The following is an 18,461-nucleotide window of genomic DNA, read 5'->3' on the forward strand; positions in this document are numbered from 1 at the left end:
CACTGTGGAAGCATGGCATAAAAACTCCATGTTTAGTTTATGAAATAGTTTATTGCAAAGACACATATAGAATCTTTGAACCATTGGAATGGAAATGAATAAATTAAGGCTTCAAGAAGATGATAGCTGGAAAATGCTTCTGGATTCATAGGGCTTCTGGGGAATTTTGGCAGTAGGATCTGAGTGTTGGATACAGCATGACTCAAAAGTAACAACACAATTATTTGATTCTATTTCATTGACAAGCAACTTCCTCCTCATCTTACCCCAGTGCTTGGTTCTCTCATACCATGTACATGGCTTTGACTCCAGACCTTGATTTTTCTTCACAGCATTTTCCAGCTGCTTCTTTTTTTTTTAACCACCAACTGCCAAAATATCCTTATCTTCTTTTAGTTCAAAGTAAGAAAGTGGGAGAGGGGTAATGGCATAAATAAGTTTTCTGAGATGGTACGTACAGCACATAGATCACAGACCACCTGAACACTTGTCGTTGAATTAGGGCCTCCCCACTTGTCTGCCAGCAGCCTTTATGCAGCAGAAAAACTGGGTACAGGATATTCCTCCTCAGCAGTAGCCTGAGGGAAAATCAGTTCCCCTTACAAGAAGTGAACCAGACAGTAATTACAAACAGCCCAACCATGCTGGCACAGACACCTTTCCTGGCAAGCATCATGTCTTTAAGATTTAAACATGGAAAATTCTTCTTCCATGTTATCTATATATCAAAAAGCTCTGCATACCCAAATGCTAGTTGTTTTCAAAGCTTTTGAGAATACCCATATCTGCAGGGAGTAGGCAGAATGTTATACTGTGTATGGTATGATTTGAGGACCACAGAAATGCCTTCTATGCCCCCAAATCTTCAATTTTTCTTCTGCCAGACTACTATTTCCTCATACCCTTGGGATATGGAATTTATCTCCAAGAGTACACCTGTCAAAATAGTAGTAAAAGCTTTCTGACAGAGGGAGCTGCGTACTCTGTACTCTTTGCAACCATATTTTTTCAGTGCTTTCCTGTATAATGTTTAGCATATGTCACATTGTTTACTCTTAGCTTTCTGGTCTGAGAAGTGCTGAGGATAGAAATTTCATTTTGCTTATCCGTGTGTGCTCAGAATTTTATTACAGTGCCTGCATGTAAAATTGGCAATTAATGTGTGTTGAATTGAATGCAATGAAAGAACAACTAAGGAATCTGTAATCCCTCACTAAAGATTTTTTATAAGATTTAGTTTAATAGATTAGTATGTAAGTATGCAAGGAGAAAGAGACCAGAGCAGTTAAATTTTGATAGGCTTCATGTAGACAGGTCTGAGCTAAGATTCAGGAAAGGTATTTCCAATAAGATGCTTTGAAAATCCTTGATATAGCAGGAAAACAGTGGGAAACAGTTGGGAGTCAAAATGAAAGTGATGGAAAATACTTCAAAGCTATTTAAAAATTCTGAAGTCTTGATTTAACTAGAAATTTGCAAGTCTAGAGATTAGAATATTTAAATATTTCCCCTAATTAAAATTGTTTTGTTTTTATAATTCAGAAGGTATGTACTAACAATCTGTTGAAAAAATAACAATGTGTATTGATAATGCCAGAGTTTCAGGCTATTAACAAAGCTAAAATATGGCATAGAAAAAAAATTAATTATTTCCTTAAATACAGCAGAAGTTGACTTTGATTTCCTTCTGACTTATTTTGGTCTTAATTTTTGTTGTTGTTGCTGTTTATTTAAAAAAGGAGGACACACCCATATTCAGTTCACCTTTCCAAATCACGGCTCCAATTAAGTGTTATTCATATGCTGCACAGTTATTTCAGCAAAAAGTTAAGACATGAAATTTCCTTTCCCATGTCAGATGTTGGTAGTGTTGTTACTATGAATAATCTTTAATTATTTAACAATGTGTATGCTTGATTTACATATCATTAATAAAATTTGCTAATTAATGTTCTAGGTGAGGAGAAGTTCGTCAAATCTGAGCTGAAATATAAAGTGAAAGAATCTCATTTCTGTAAAAAAAAAAGAAGTACTTTCATAAGTCTGTTTTGTTTATTTTAAGGTGACAATGTCATTTCAGTGTCATAGATTTGTACCTTTGATAATGATCCATTTATTCTCTATAAACATTCATCTTAGGAAGGAAAATACATGTGTTTTTTGCCTTTGAAGTTCTTTGGGAAAAGTCTTGTTTTGTGAGAATGAAACATCTTTAGTCACCAATTATATTTTTGACATTGAAGGGCTCAAAAAGTACACAATGTTCTGTTGGAAAGGAACTGATATTAGATGTTGAAAAAAGTCTTTTCCTTAGCTAGCATCTCTCTCTCGTTTTTTTTTTTATTGTTAAGCAATGTAGATACACTTAAAGGTTTATCTTTTTAAAACCACAAAATAGAGAATAACCTCTTCTAGCTTTAAGATACTCATCTCTGGCAGTATCATATAGTGGTTAGAAATATGTAAATTGGGATCAGCTTTCAGGAAGATAATTTATCCTTCATTTCTTAAAGGTTCATACTTATTAACCCAATCGTAAGTATGACTCTCCTTTATGTAAAAAGACTTCAAAAGAACTTTTAAAATTCATTTGCCTGTAAATTAGGAGTAGTTAAAGAAATGTCCAGGAATTGCTGACTCATCATGTTACAAATACAAATTCTTTTTCTTTACCAACCTTTCCAAGAGTGTTCAGTATTTCCTACTTATGCTTCCACTCAATCCTAATAATGTACTTTCTATCTCCAGTACTTCATCGAAACGTCTTACCAAAAAAATTCTTAATTATCTGAACTGGTGACCTATTCCTTTTTTTTTTTTTAACTGTCCTTTATATTTTTGTAATTGGCCAACTTAGAATCTTCTGTCCTTTTGGAAAATATCTTCTCCTTGCCGTCCAGAATAGCATACAGCATTGTCCTTCCATTCCCCTGACCCTTCACAATCCCAAGTAACCATACACTCTTTTTCTTTCCTGGGAAGTCTTTCCCTAGGACTTTAGATGCGTTATCCCATTTAATTCTTATAACAACTCTATAGGGAGCTCTCAAGCTCATATGCTTGTTTTCCTAGTACAGTAACACTGCTAAAAACACCGCTTAGACTGTCAAACATTAGAAACCGTTTTGTGTGTGTGTGCGTGTGTGTGTGTGTGTATTTGTGCACTTTTTTGGCCTCTTGTCCATTATATGTGCTGCTTAGAAATCAGCAAATGCTCTGAGTGAGTAAAGTGGTAAGTATGGGACTCATTTTATTGGGTTTCCTTTCTCTTAGAGGTCTTGGTCCTTCAAGTGCTAGCTGCCTTGGTCATGTTCCGTTGTATACAAAGTTATTAAAGTATTTTTTAATTCAGATTCATAGTATTCCCAAGCCAAAGACTAGTTATTTAAACCTGGCTGGAAAGGAAACTTCTCAGCAGTGCTGCTGAAATGGAAATCTGATAATTCTATTTTATTAATCCATGATGAGATCAGACGATTGTGCCAGAATATATACCCACCCTGCTTCCTTGATTTCGAAAGTCTCATAGCTCCCCGACCCTCCAAATGTCAGCTGAGCCAAACTATTGATTTATCTTCCTTTCATGCCTTAGTTCATTTATACTTTGGCATAAGCCCCTATTTCATCACAGATTATAAAAGAACAGTTCACTGGCCAATTGTCTAAGGACTTCATTAATTACAGGACCAAAAAATGAAGCGCAAAACAGCCAAGGGTAAACTTAGTTGTATGCTAGCAACTTACAATACAATTTATTTAAGATTCCCTTTTGTTGAATGCCTATCTTGAGGCAAAGATTCATCAGTTCAGCAAAACTCATAATTATGTGTAATTATCCTTAAAATTCTTGGTAACTTTGATATTATTTCAGATTAAAAGTATAATGGGTTTTTTCTTCTCCTGTCACAGACTAATTTTTGTTTCTTTGCTCTGAACCTCATCTCTATCTCAAAGTGTTGATGTTTCTCAGGTCTTACCTCTCCTCTCACTGTGTATCTTACAGAACTCTTATGGTTCAAGTTGTCCATATTCTGATGGCATGCCCTCCCTCTCCTTCTTTATAATGAACCATAACCTCTGTCCCGCGTTTCCTTTCTATATTGTGTAGTTGTACGTCTCCAGAAGGCACCTTACTCTCTGTATATCTAAGCTGAAGTCTTTGTTCCCTTCCCAAATTCCCCAAGCCCATGTTCTTACTGAAATAACACCATTATCCTTCTTGTTAGCAAAGTTAGAATGGGATTAATAATGACATCATGACTGAAATCCTTTTTTTCCTGCAATATCTAATGCATTCTCAATTACACTTGAATCTACCTCCTACATATTTTGAAAGTTTTTCTACCATTCTTCCCTGTTGTCACTAGAATAATTAAGACTATGTTTTTTGAATTTTGCAACAGTACTCTAAAAATTGATATCCTTATATAAGTTTCCTTCAATGTATGGCAAGAGTAATATTTTAATATTCAAATATTATCATATCACTCAGTTGTTCAAAGTTCTTCAATTCATTCCCATTGGGGATGCAATCAAGTTATCTTCACATGAATTCACATGATCTTCGTTTACCTCTCAACCGCTTTACTTCCCATGATCCTCTCATTTGATCTTTTTAGTCACACAGATTTTCAGTCCATTCAAAGACCAACACTATTGTATCCAGGCTTTTCATTACCTCCATTCTTTTTAGGGCTTCTTCAAAACTGGATTTCTGTTTTTGACATCTGACTCCAGATTTATTTCCAGATTAAAGCATTCTATTCAGACACATCTAGAACACTACCTGTAATACAAACCATGCATTCCCATTACGTGGGATCCTGAATTTTATGTGTTAATTTACTAAGTCAGTAAATACCATGACATGCACATTAAATAAGAACTTAATATATTTAATAGCTTAATCAAAATTTAAGTAATGTTGTAATTTTAACTGCACGTATTCATAGAACACTAAGAGAACAGGATATATGCCAGAAGGAGATCAAAAGTTTGACAAACTCCAAATCTCATTACTGGTTGCCAAAATAACCTGGTCTCACTCAGCTGTTTTCTTTTCATTACTTTTTATTTCCTGGTGCTATTAATTGAATGTAATTTTCCAGAGCATTACCAGTCAAGGAAGTCTCCATTCCAAGTATGCAACAGAAGCAAAGAAAGTAAAAACCCTTACTTCCTTTACTGTTTTTTGTTTGTTTTATATATGTGTGTGTGTGTGTGTGTGTATTGTCTTTTGTCTTTTTAGGGCTGCACCTGCAGCATATGGAGGTTCCCAGGCTAGAGGTCCAATCAGAGCTGTAGCTTCCAGCCTACGCCACAGTCACAGCAACACCAGATTTGAGCCATGTCTGCGACCTATACCACAGCTCACAGCAATGCTGGATTCTTAACCCACTGAGCAAGGCCGGGATTGAACCTGCATCCTCATGGATCCTAGTCAGGTTCCATGACCAGAACTCCTTGTTTTCTATTTTTAAACAAAATACAGCTTTAGTGAGATATTATTCATATACCATTAAAATCACCCACTTAAAGTGCACAATTCAACATTTTTTTGGTATATTCACAGAGTGGTGCAACCATCACCATTATCTAATTTTAGAATATTTTGTCACTACTAAGGGGAACTCACTAGCAGTCAATACCCATTGCCTCACCACCTCACCAATTCATTCTAGGGCCAATATTAAGCTAATATCTAAACAAGTCGAGGTAGGCTAAATAATATCCCCCAAATAGATCAAGTTTGTAATCCCTAGAACCTGCATAAATTTTACCTTATATGGCAAGGGAGACATTCTGATATGAGTAAGTTAAGGTTATTGAGATGAGAATATTCTACTGGATTATCGGGGTGGGTGCCAAATGCATCACAAGTGTGCTTATAGGAAGGACACAGATGGAAAAAGAACACAGATGTTTAGTGATGAAAGCAGAGCTCTTTGAAAATGTTACACTGATGGCTTTGAAGATAGAGAGAGGGGCCTTTGAAGATGGAGAAAGGGGCCTTAAGCCAAAGAAGTCATCTCTAGAAGATGAAAAGGCATTGAAACAAATTTTCCCCAAGCTGGAAGGAGCTGCAGCCCTGCCAACACTTTAGTTTCAGTCTAGCGAAATTGATTTTGGACTCCTGGCCCCCAGAACTGTTAGAAAATAAATTTATACGATATTAAGCCACCAAGTTTGTCAAGACTTTTTACAGTAGCCATATGAAACTCATATTAAAAAAAAGACAAAGTTATACAAGGAAAAAACTATAGAGTAATATTCTTTATGAAAATATAAAAACTAATTCCAGTAAACCAAATCTAGTAACGTATAAAAAGGATAGCACCTTATGACTAAATGGGGTCCATCCGAAACATACAAAGTTGGTTTAATATCACAAAATCAATGAATATAAAAAACATATGAATATAATAAAAATAATCCATATAATCATCTCCATAGAGCCAGAAAAAGTACTTGAAAAAAAGTACATGATATAAATGCTCAACAATGTAGGACTGTAAAGAAACTTCCTCAGCTTGATAAAAGGCATATACCAAAACACACAGCGAGCATCATACTTAATGGTGAAAAAATGAATGTTTTCCCCCTTTAAGATCAAAACACACAAAGATGCCTGCTTTTATCACTTTTATTCAAATTATACTAGAAATTATGGCCAGAGAAATTTGGCAAGAAAAATAAATAAAGGCCTCTAGTTGGGAAAGGAAAAAGTAAAACTGTCTCTCTTTATAGATAAGAACATCTTACATTTAGGAATTCTTAAGGAATTCACCTGAAAACTATTAGAATTAAAATTTTTAACTTACATATTATGTACAAAAATTATTATACCCCCAATTTTTAAAATCATATTAATTTCAATGGTCTTGGTTTTTAAGGGTTTAAAGAGGAAAAATTGGACTTAAACCTCAGATTATTTCCTCAAACAGTGTTTATATATAGAAAATAATATATGTTTCTCATAACTAAAAGCCTGTGGTTATATAGTCAGACATCACAGAAAAATATGAATTACAACACTTGCAGGAATTTGATGGTTCCAAGTGGTTGTAACTGTAGGCCTTATACAAAATCCACATTAAAAGTAATCTCATCAGAAACAAACAAAAAAATAAGTCCTAATAGAGCTCAAAAATTTTTTTGCCCCAATGCCAATCTTGTGGATATGTGTAAACATTTGGTTGACTGACTTTTCTCCCATATGTCTTTAAGTCATGTGACTGTAACACTGTCTACTGTGTTATATGATACATTTTAACGTAAGATGCATTATACCTAGAGATTTGATATTCAGGACCAGAAGCCAAATTTTACCTGGTCTAAATGTAGAACTTTTAAAATGTCACTTTAAAACTTTGCTTTAGCTTTAATCAAATGATAGTGATAATTGTTCTATACCTTTAACAAAGTAACAGAAACTGGGCATGTATGAAATGTTTGAAGTGGATAAGAAAAGTACTTGGTACATTCCAGATAATAAAACATTAATTAGAGTGATTCCATTTACTTTAGAAGAGTCCATTCTATTTTTATGGAGCATCTTTCATTTTTTTTTTCTGAGAAAATAAAAGAATCCTTGCTTCTTATGGCTTTACACCATAGCAAAATATTATTTTTATTTACTATATCCTATATTTTCTTGTTTGTACCCAGCCTTGGCTCATAAAGAAGAAAAGATACCTCATCTCATTATTAAAATTACTGATTTTTGAGACCTTACTACTGGCCGGAAATTTTAAAAACCTTATTTCTAATCCTTAGCATAACCATCTGAGATAAGAAATATTTCCATTTTACAGATTGGAGAAGTAGAGTACATAAGTATTAAGTAAGTTTTTAGGTCAGACTGAAGTTAATTTCAAGGGAGGATGAAAGATTTATACGGGAACATTTTAGGAAATTTTCAGGGAGGTCAAGTTGTGCTGACAAGTTTTGAGTGTCTTTATAGACCTACTGGTTCCCTGTAAATAAATGTGTCTTAAATCTGGTCCTCCCAGATTTTACAGGGGCTATGCTTTATGAACAAATGGCTGGACTTTGGGACCCAACCAATACAAAGTTTAGAAGAGATTCTCCATCTGCTATGTGAGTATATGCCTTCATGGGCAATCAAAATAAAGTTGAAAAGCAAATAAGGGTTATGATATCAGAGAAACCAGGAGTCAAATTCCACCACTTGCTTGACTTATGACATGGAAAAACTGCTCAATCTCGCTGAATCTCAGTTTTCTCCTGTGGAAAATAGGATTAATAATATTTTTTTTCATATAATTATTGCAAGGACCTGAAACATAGTAAGTGCTCTATATAAAACAGCTAGTATACACAATAATACCAACATGCTTTCCCTGCTTCTGACTTCAGCACATAAATGAGAAAAAAAAAGAATGGTCATTTTTTTATGTGCTGAAGGTATTTGAGTTCTTTAAAGTTATAATCTTATAACTTTATAAAGTTGTGAGAACTTTATATGTAACATATATATATAACTTTTTAACATTATAAGCTTATTCTTTTCAGTTAGAATCATAACTCTCCTGATAATCTTAACAATTGTAGTGATGATGGCAAAAAAAGCAACACATTTCTTTCATTTATAACAGTTGCTAATTTCCTTTATTTGTACGTTAAAACATATTCTCTTCATGTAACATATTTTTGAATGTCTATTAAGTGTCAGAAAGTATGCTATGCATTGGGAATAAGTGGAGAATTAAGGTTTAAAAAAAATCTCTATTCTCATGGGGAGGGGAAAGTTTTACTTCATTCAACAAATAGTTTTTGAACACTATTCTAAACATTGAGATATAGTGAGAAAGCAAGCATATGTAAGTTCCTGATCTTATGGAGTCTACATTTTAGTAGATGGGACAGAAAAGGAAAAGGAAATGAGAATGATTATCCTGGATTCTGATGTGCTTTTTCTCCCCACTCTTGCTTCTTTTCACCAGTCTCAGCACTAGAGATTGGAGAGGGGAATGTGGCACAGGCCAGGTTTCCTTTTTTTTTCTTTTTTCCTTTTTTTTCTTTCTTTCTTTATCTTATCCTCCTAGGGAAAGGAGTATTATTTATGCAACACTATGTAAGATATTATATTCGTTAGTCTTCCAGGCTTGGAAAAATATATTTCTCTTTCTCTCTTTTTCTCACACACACTCACACGCACATCTACATACATGACCATGCATTGTAGGTGTCAGAAGAGAGATCTGAACTTTTCCTTTGTGTTCTTCCTCTAACAATCCTAATCTCATTTTCTACCTCCACTCCACATTTCCTGGTAGACACCTGCCTAAATCTGGCTAGTGAGAAAGGCGTGTAATATTATCATCAAATATTACTCAATTATTTCAGTGAAAATACTGTGTGCAAAAACAATTTAAAGATAATTGTAGCAGCTGTTTTCCAACTAGGTTTTACACTTTAAATATCCTTGAATATGGAATACCTAGGGTTCTGTTTTTTTTAATTAAAATTTGTGATAAATGTTATGAAATAAAATTTCAGTGTGCATAAAAGTGTATTAAAGCACCAGCATATTCACATGAAGAGACGATCAGGAGAGACTTTTTGAAATAAGAAATGAAAGTTAACCTAAAGGATGCATGAAGTTAGTTGAAGTGTATGGCACACATAGGTGGGGGTGGGGAAGACATGCTAAGCCCTGTTAACAGTGTATACACATATACTAAAGAAAGTGGTCAAGAATGTTAGAAAAATTAACAGTTTGAACAGTAGTAGTTTGAACATAGTTAACCAGAGGAAAGTGGTATAACACAAACCTGGAGAGATCATCAGGAGATAGACAAATAGGGATTTGAAGAACCTATAGGGATCTGGAGAATGCTTGCTGAAAAAAGGAAGAAAAAAGGAAAGCAAAAACGAGAGCCATAGAAGGGTTATATTTTATTATCCTGTTCCACCTTTCTTGAATTCTTTTAGATTATATAAATATCTTTTAGTAATCCATTTTCATTTATCTATTAGCTTTTGATGATCTTTTGCATCATATTTTTAATAGATGCTCTGTGAATTATAATAGACTTACCTAACTTTTACAGACTATTTAGTTAATATTTTACCACTTAAATAAAATAAAAAGGGTTCCAACCATATAGCTCTTTTAATACTCTCTGTTATAGTATAGTTGCCATATGTACTACATTTATATACACAGAAAATCCTTTCTGACAATTATATATATATATCTTTTATTACATATCATTGTTATATATAATACTATACATTGTGTTGTTTTATTTTGGAAATATCTTAGCATATCATATATATGTAATATATTAATGCATAATATCATTATATCTTTTAATAGTCATACACATTTTAAATAATATAGAAGCAAAAGTTGATTGTATTTACCCAGATATTTGCTATCTTCTCATATTCCTGAAGTTCCAAGATACTGTTTTTATCCTTTGCCATAAACCTAAAGAATTTCCTTTTAGAGTAGGTCACCTCATAACAAATTCTCTTTTTTTGTCATCTGAAATTATCTTTACCACACTACTATTGCTGGAAGGTATATTTGTTGAATACCAAATTGAATATATAATTATTTTCCTTTAGTACTTTTTTTTTTTTGTCTTTCTAGGGCCGTACCTGCAGCATATGGAGGTTCCCAGGCTGGGGTTTAATTGGAGCTGCAACTGCCAGCCTACACCACAGCCACAGCAACGCCAGATCCGAGCTGTGTCTGCGACCTATACCGCAGCTCATGGCAATGCTGGAGCCTTAACCCGCTGAGCAAGGCCAAAGATCAAACCTGCAGTCTCAGGGCTCCTAGTTGGATTCATTTCCACTGTGCCATGATAGGAACTCCTTTATTTATTTATTTATTTTCCTTTTGTACTTTAATGATGTTGTTCCATTGTTTTCTGGCCTCTAAGGATTCTGAGGACTAATTGATGATCATTAGAAATTTTGACAATTATGTAATGTGTCATTTTCTATCATAACTGTATATATGGTTTTTAGCAGTTTTATTATGATATATGTAAACATGGTTTTATGAGTGTATCCTCTTGTTTGGTGGCTTATTGAGCTTTTTGAATCTTAAATGTATATTTCACCAAATTTGGAAACTTTTCAACCAGTATTTCTTTTTTTTTAATTGCCCTTTCCCCTCCCTTGAAACACTAATTATGTACATGTCATATCTTGTGATATTATCCCACAGGTCTTTAAGGAGGTTCTGTTCATTTGTATTTTAGATTTTTTTCTTTCTGTTCTTCAGATTGGATGATTTTTATTAGTCCATTTTCAAGTTTACAAATTATTTTCTTTGTCACTCCATTATGCTTTTTAATCCACTCATTAGACTGTTAATTTTACTTACTGCATTTTTAGTTCTTAAATTTCTACTGCTTCTTTTATATACTTTTTCCCCCCACTGAGAACTTCCATTAATTTCAAGAGTATTTACCTTACCTCACAGAGCACAGTTATGTTAGCTGCTTTAAAGTCATAATTTCAATTTGATTTTTCCGTAAGAACTGGTTAGATTTTATCCGTCCTTTGTATATGGAAATCATGAATTGTTTCTTGGGAATTTTGAATATTATATCATATGGCTCAAGATCCTGTTAAGATCAGCTGAACAATGTTGTTTTGTTTTGTATTTTCATTGGCAACAAACCAAACTGAAAGTTCTGTGTCACTTTCTCTTCCAGAGTCAGGTCCATTTTCACACTTTTCCATGATCTTAAGTTTGTCCCACCTTTGTGACATGTGGGAGTTGTCTGAGGCCTTTTCAGTGGTTTTTATGGTAGTTCAATTCTCAAAACCTTTGCTATTCTTCGTGTGTAGTCTACATGTTTGAAGCTAGTGAACCAGAGCTTTTCTTTTTTTTTTCTTCAGTTATTTCATAGACTTAAGGGATATTCCACTTCTCCAGTTACATCTTCCCTGAAATTTCTGCCACCCTTTCTGGAGCTTGGCAGTATTTTTTCCCAGTTCTTGCCAAAAATGTATTCTTAGAATTTTAGCCACTTGTATGTAATGTTGTGCTGTGTAATTAGGAGTGGCCTCAGGGTAAGTATGGAGTAAAAAGGGTGGGGGGATTCCCTCCATATTCTTTGGACTTCAAGGGCTCACTTCACAGGTTCACTTGTCCAGACAGAGGGATTTTCTCTTGGAGTTTTTGGTTCTTTTGCTACTGCAGTGCAGCTCTGTGACTGAGACTGAAATTAGGGAAGGATTGGAATAAAACAAAAAAGAGAAAAAAAATAGGAATTTTTATTACACTCTCCAGCTACAGGGTCATCTTTTCCTGGTCACTTAGACAAAAATAGGAAAGTTCTCTGAGTTATTCCTCTGTGCATTCTGCAACTGGGATGCCCTTGGGTCAAAGCAAAAAATGTAAAAAAGGGGAAAATAAATCCTCTGCAGTACAGGTCATTATCTAAGTATTGACTTCTTAGTCCACTGTGTTGTTGTTTACTTTGGAATGTCCCTATGGGGTTGTTTTTTTATATTAAGATTAGAGTTTTAATTATACTGAATTGATGAGATAGGCTATAGTAGGTTTACATCAGCCTACTATCATCTGATTTCTCTTTTACATTAAAGATGTAATGTAAGCAATGACATATATACTTCTAATGCTCAGACTAGACAAATGAATTGGAGGTGTAGTATTTGGTTACCAGACTTTCAACTCTATTTATTTTCAGAAGAGAAAGAAAACATTTTTGTCTATGTTGTTTTGGGGCAATGTATAAATATAAAATGTGATGGATCATCTTAGTAATAAGTGATTAAAGCAAACTTAGAGTTAATGCAATATAAACTTTATATTAACCCAAATTTCCTTCACCCATTTACATATTTCATTAAGATTTCTATTAAAAAATGGGAAATTGGAGAAATAACTAGAAGGAAGTCCCTTTAAAATGGAAAAATGTCATGTAATTGTTGAGCACTACCAGCAAAGTAATAAAAAAAAAAGCTATTATGGCTACTTTACAAACGGCTCCCCAAATAACATTACATCACATAGATATAAATTAAATGTTGACTTTTATCACTTTGCCTTAAGGAAGGCAATATGGATGGTTAAATCAAATAGCTTACTGTAATTTTGTCTGCCCTGCAATAAATATCACAAACTATTGCTGTGTTGTGGGTTTACTGGCATTGACCACACTAATTTTCTCTACTGATCTTTGCCCATTGGATTTCTCCATTGAAGCATGTATTTCATTTCTAAATTCACAATGCTACACACTCAAGCATATTTGAAATCACTTAAATTTTGATATCAGGCTAAGGAATAAAATGTACTATTAAAAATTATGAGATGGTATTATTCAAGCTATGTATGTATACTTTCAGTAAGATACTCCTACTCATCTTCACTACTGAATGAGAAAGAATAATGAAATGTTTTTTGAATAAAGCCTATTAGAACTCACTATAGTTGATCATGGGTAAGATCAGAAAATATGACTTTACAGTATAGAAAGATAAACAATTTCAGTATTAGTTTGTATAGGTTTTCTTTACAGCCATTAGATATATTCAAGACAAAGGTGTTTAACAGATATTTTTAATTGCTTACATATAAATTATAAACCTCTATGTGGAGAAGCTGTGAAGTTAATAATTCTGAATATTCTTATTTGTGACATAGCTCTATATTCAGAGCATTTCACTTGATTCAGATATCTTAATCTAGCCAAAGATATGTTATACTACTTTGCAGTTATCTCCTGTTGGCATATTCAAAGTGACTGTGAGTTCCTCATTTAATTATGACCTCATGGGGGACCTGTGTCTTATTCATCTAATATGGTAGACAATGAATACTGTACGTCTTTGCTTTTCCTCAGTCTTTTGAAAAACTTTTAGGTCAATTTCAAATATTAAGTACAACTTCAAGATATTTTTGCAACAGAGATCCTAAAGGAAACAATAGAAAAGTTAGACTTAATTGATATCTTCAGGACACTATATCCAAAAAAAGCAGAATACACATTCTTCTCAAATGCACATGGAACATTCTCAAGAATCGACCACATATTGAGACACAAAGCTAACCTCAACAAATTTAGAAGCATAGAAATTATTTCAAGTATCTTCTCTGACCACAATGCCATGAAACTAGAAATCAACCATGGGAAAAGAAATAAGAAAAAACCTACTACATGGAGACTAAACAACATGCTACTAAAAAACCAATGGGTCAAGGAGGAAATCAAGAAGGAAATTAAACACTACCTTGAAACAAATGATAATGAAGACACAACCTCTCAAAATCTATGGGATGCTGTGAAAGCAGTGCTCAGAGGAAAGTTTATAGCAATACAGGTCTTTCTCAAACAAGAAGAAAGATCCCAAGTGGAAACTTAACCCTCCACCTAAATGAGTTAGAAAAAGAAGAACAAAAAAGTCCTAAAGTCAGCAGAAGGAAGGAAATTATAAAGATCAAAGAAGGAATCAATAAAATAGAGATTCAAAAAACAATAGAGACAATTAATAAAAATAAGAGCTGGTTCTTTGAAAAGGTAAACAAAATTGACAAACCCCTGGCCAGACTCACTAAAAAGAGGAGAGAAAGAACCCAAATAACCAAAATTATAAATGAAGAAGGAGAAATCACAACGGATACAGCAGAAATACAAAAAACCATGAGAATACTATGAACAACTATATGCCAAGAAATTTGACAATCTGGAAGAAATGGACAATTTTCTAGAATCTTACAGCCTGCCAAAACTGAATCAAGTAGAAACAGACCAACTGAACAGACCCATCACTAGAAATGAAATTGAGGAAGTCATAAAAACACTCCCTACAAATAAAAGTCCAGGACCAGATGGCTTCACAGGCGAATTCCATCAAACATATAAAGAGGAATTGGTGCCCATCCTCCTTAAACTCTTTCAAAAGGTTGAAGAAGAAGGAATACTCCCAAAGACATTCTATGATGCCACCATCACCCTCATTCCAAAACCAGACAGAGATACCACCAAAAAAGAAAACTATCAGCCAATATCTTTGATGAATATAGATACAGAAATTCTCAACAAAATCTTAGCCAACCGAATCCAACAACATATCAAAAAAATCATACACTATGACCAGGTAGGGTTCATCCCAGGTTCACAAGAATGGTTTAACATACGCAAATCAATCAATGTCATACACCACATTAACAAAAGAAAAGTCAAAAATTATCTGATCATTTTCATAGATGCAGAAAAAGCATTTGACAAAGTCCAACACCCATTCATGATCAAGACTCTCGCCACAGTGGGTATAGAGGGAGCATTCCTGAACATAGTCAAAGCCATTTATGACAAACCCACAGCAAATATAATCCTCAATGGGGAAAAACTGAAAGCCTTCTCACTCAAATCTGGAACAAGATAGGGATGCCCACTCTCACCACTGCTCTTCAACATGGTTTTGGAAGTCCTAGCCACAGCAATTAGACAAACAAAAGAAATAAAAGGCATCCATATAGGAAGAGAAGAGATAAAACTGTCACTGTATGCAGACAACATGATACTATACATAGAAAACCCTAAAGACTCAACCCAAAAACTACTTGAACTGATTCATAAATTCAGCAAAGTAGCAGGCTATAAGATGAACATTCAGAAGTCAGTTGCATTTCTGTATACCAGCAATGAAATATTAGAAAAGGAATACAAAAATACAATACCTTTTAAAATGGCACCTCAAAAAATCAAATACCTCGGAATACACCTGACCAAGGAGGTAAAGGACCTATATGCTGAGAACTATAAAACTTTAATCAAAGAAATCAAAGAAGATGTAAAGAAATGGAAAGATATTCCATGTTCATGGATTGGGAAAATCAATATTGTAAAAATGGCCATACTACCCAAAGCAATCTACAGATTCAATGCAATCCCTATCAAATTACCCATGACATTTTTCACAGAACTAGAACAAACAATCCAAACATTTATATGGAACCACAAAAGACCCAGAATCGCTAAAACAATCCTGAGAAACAAAAACCAAGCAGGAGGCATAACTCTCCCAGACTTCAAGAAATACTACAAAGCCACAGTCATCAAAACAGTGTGGTACTGGTATCAAAATAGACAGACAGACCAATGTAACAGAATAGAGAACCCAGAAATAAACCCAGACACCTTTGGTCAATTAATCTTTGACAAGGGAGGCAAGAATATAAAATGGGAAAAAGAAAGTCTATTCAGCAAGCATTGCTGGGAAACCTGGACAGCTGCATGCAAAGCAATGAAACTAGAACACACCCTCACACCATGCACAAAAACAAACTCAAAATGGCTGAAAGACTTAAATATACGACAGGACACCATCAAACTTCTAGAAGAGAACATAGGCAAAACACTCTCTGACATCAACATCATGAATATTTTCTCAGGTCCATCTCCCAAAGCAATAGAAATTAGAGCAAAAATAAACCCATGGGACCTAATCAAATTGAAAAGCTTTTGCACAGCAAAGGAAACCCAAAAGAAAACAAAAAGACAACTTACAGAATGGGAGAAAATAGTTTCAAATGATGCAACTGACAAGGGCTTAATCTCTAGAACATATAAGCAACTTATACAACTCAAGGGAAAAAAAGCCAATCAACCAATGGAAAAATGGGCAAAAGACCTGAATAGACTATTCTCCAAGGAAGATATACAGATGGCCAGAAAACACATGAAAAAATGCTCAACATCGCTGATTATAACAAAAAATGCAAATCAAAACTACCATGAGATACCACCTCACACCAGTCAGAATGGCCATCATTAATGAATCCACAAATAACAAGTGCTGGAGGGGCTGTGGAGAAAAGGGAACCCTCCTGCACTGTTGGTGGGGATGTAAGCTGGTACAGCCACTATGGAGAACAGTTTGGAGATACCTTAGAAATCTATACATAGAACTTCTATATGACCCCGCAATCCCACTCTTGGGCATCTATCCAGATAAAACTCTACTTAAAAGAGACACATGCACCCGCATGTTCATTGCAGCCCTATTCACAATAGCCAGGACATGGAAACAACCCAAATGTCCAGGAACAGATGATTGGATTTAGAAGAAGTGGTATATATACACAATGGAATACTAAGCCATAAAAAGGAATGACATAATGCCATTTGCAGCAACATGGATGGAGCTAGAGAATCTCATCCTGAGTGAAATGAGTCAGAAAGACAAAGACAAATACCATATGATATCACTTATAACTGGAATCTAATATCCAGCACAAATGAACATCTCCTCAGAAAAGAAAATCCTGGACTTGGAAAATAGACTTGTGGCTGCCTTATGGGAGGGGGAGGGAGTGGGAGGGATTGGGAGCTTGGGCTTATGAGACACAACTTAGAATAGATTTACAAGGAGATACTGCTGAGTAGCATTGAGAACTATGTCTAGATACTCATATTGCAACAGAACAATGGGTGGGGGGAAAAATATATACATGTAAGAATAACTTGATCCCCATGCTATATAGTGGGGAAAAAAATGTTTTTGTTTCATTGTTAATGTTTGTTCATTCACCTTGGGATTTAATTTATTCTCATAGTTACTCTAATTTGTGTAGTGTGCATCTTGTATCCTTGGGAAAATTATAAACTTTTGTTTGTAAGAACTCCATCATCTCCTGTTTTAACATACCACAGTATATAGTGTAGTGTTGTGTAATAGTAGGTATTACAAATACTTAATAAATTTAAATTTAACTGCCAGTAAGTATTTTATACTCAGTGTGTATATAAATATAACCACTCAAGTTACATAATTAAATCTCCTTTCAGTATGTCTCCTCTGCTTTTCACTCTAGTTAGATTTATTCTGTTTGAAGAGACACAATAACTCTAAATGGATTTTGTAATCTAGTCATTCTTGCCACTGTTTAGGTCAATTTTGGTAGTAATGGGAGCACAAGATGTTAATATTATCCTTATTGTGTGACAGGGTTGTTGAAGCTGAAATTAAATGGCACAAATAGACATTAATCTTAAGCTGAAACGTGATGTCGATGTCTAAATATCAAGTATTATGTCTACCATTTGGTCTAAATGGTGTAATGACTCCTTGATCTTCCCTCAAATTGGGGCCACATAAAGAGTGAGATAAGGTACCACATCGCTTGTGAATGAGTGTAGGATGCTATTTCTTTTTTTTTTTTTGACTCAGTGAATTTTATTACATTTATAGTTGTACAGTGATCATCACATCCCAGTCTTTATAGCATTCCATCCCAAACCCCTAGACCATCCCCCCACAACATTTCTCCTTTGGAAACTATAAGTTTTTCAGAGTCTGTGAGTCAGTTTCTATTCTGCAAAGAAGTTCATTGTGTCCTGTTTCCACATGTAAGTGAGAGCATATGACTTTGGGGTCTCATTGTCTGACTAACTTCATTTAGTGTGATGATTTCTAGGTCCATCTATGTTGCTGCAAAT

This window comes from Phacochoerus africanus, chromosome 5, assembly GCF_016906955.1.
Source record: "Phacochoerus africanus isolate WHEZ1 chromosome 5, ROS_Pafr_v1, whole genome shotgun sequence".
Classification (NCBI taxonomy): domain Eukaryota; kingdom Metazoa; phylum Chordata; class Mammalia; order Artiodactyla; family Suidae; genus Phacochoerus; species Phacochoerus africanus.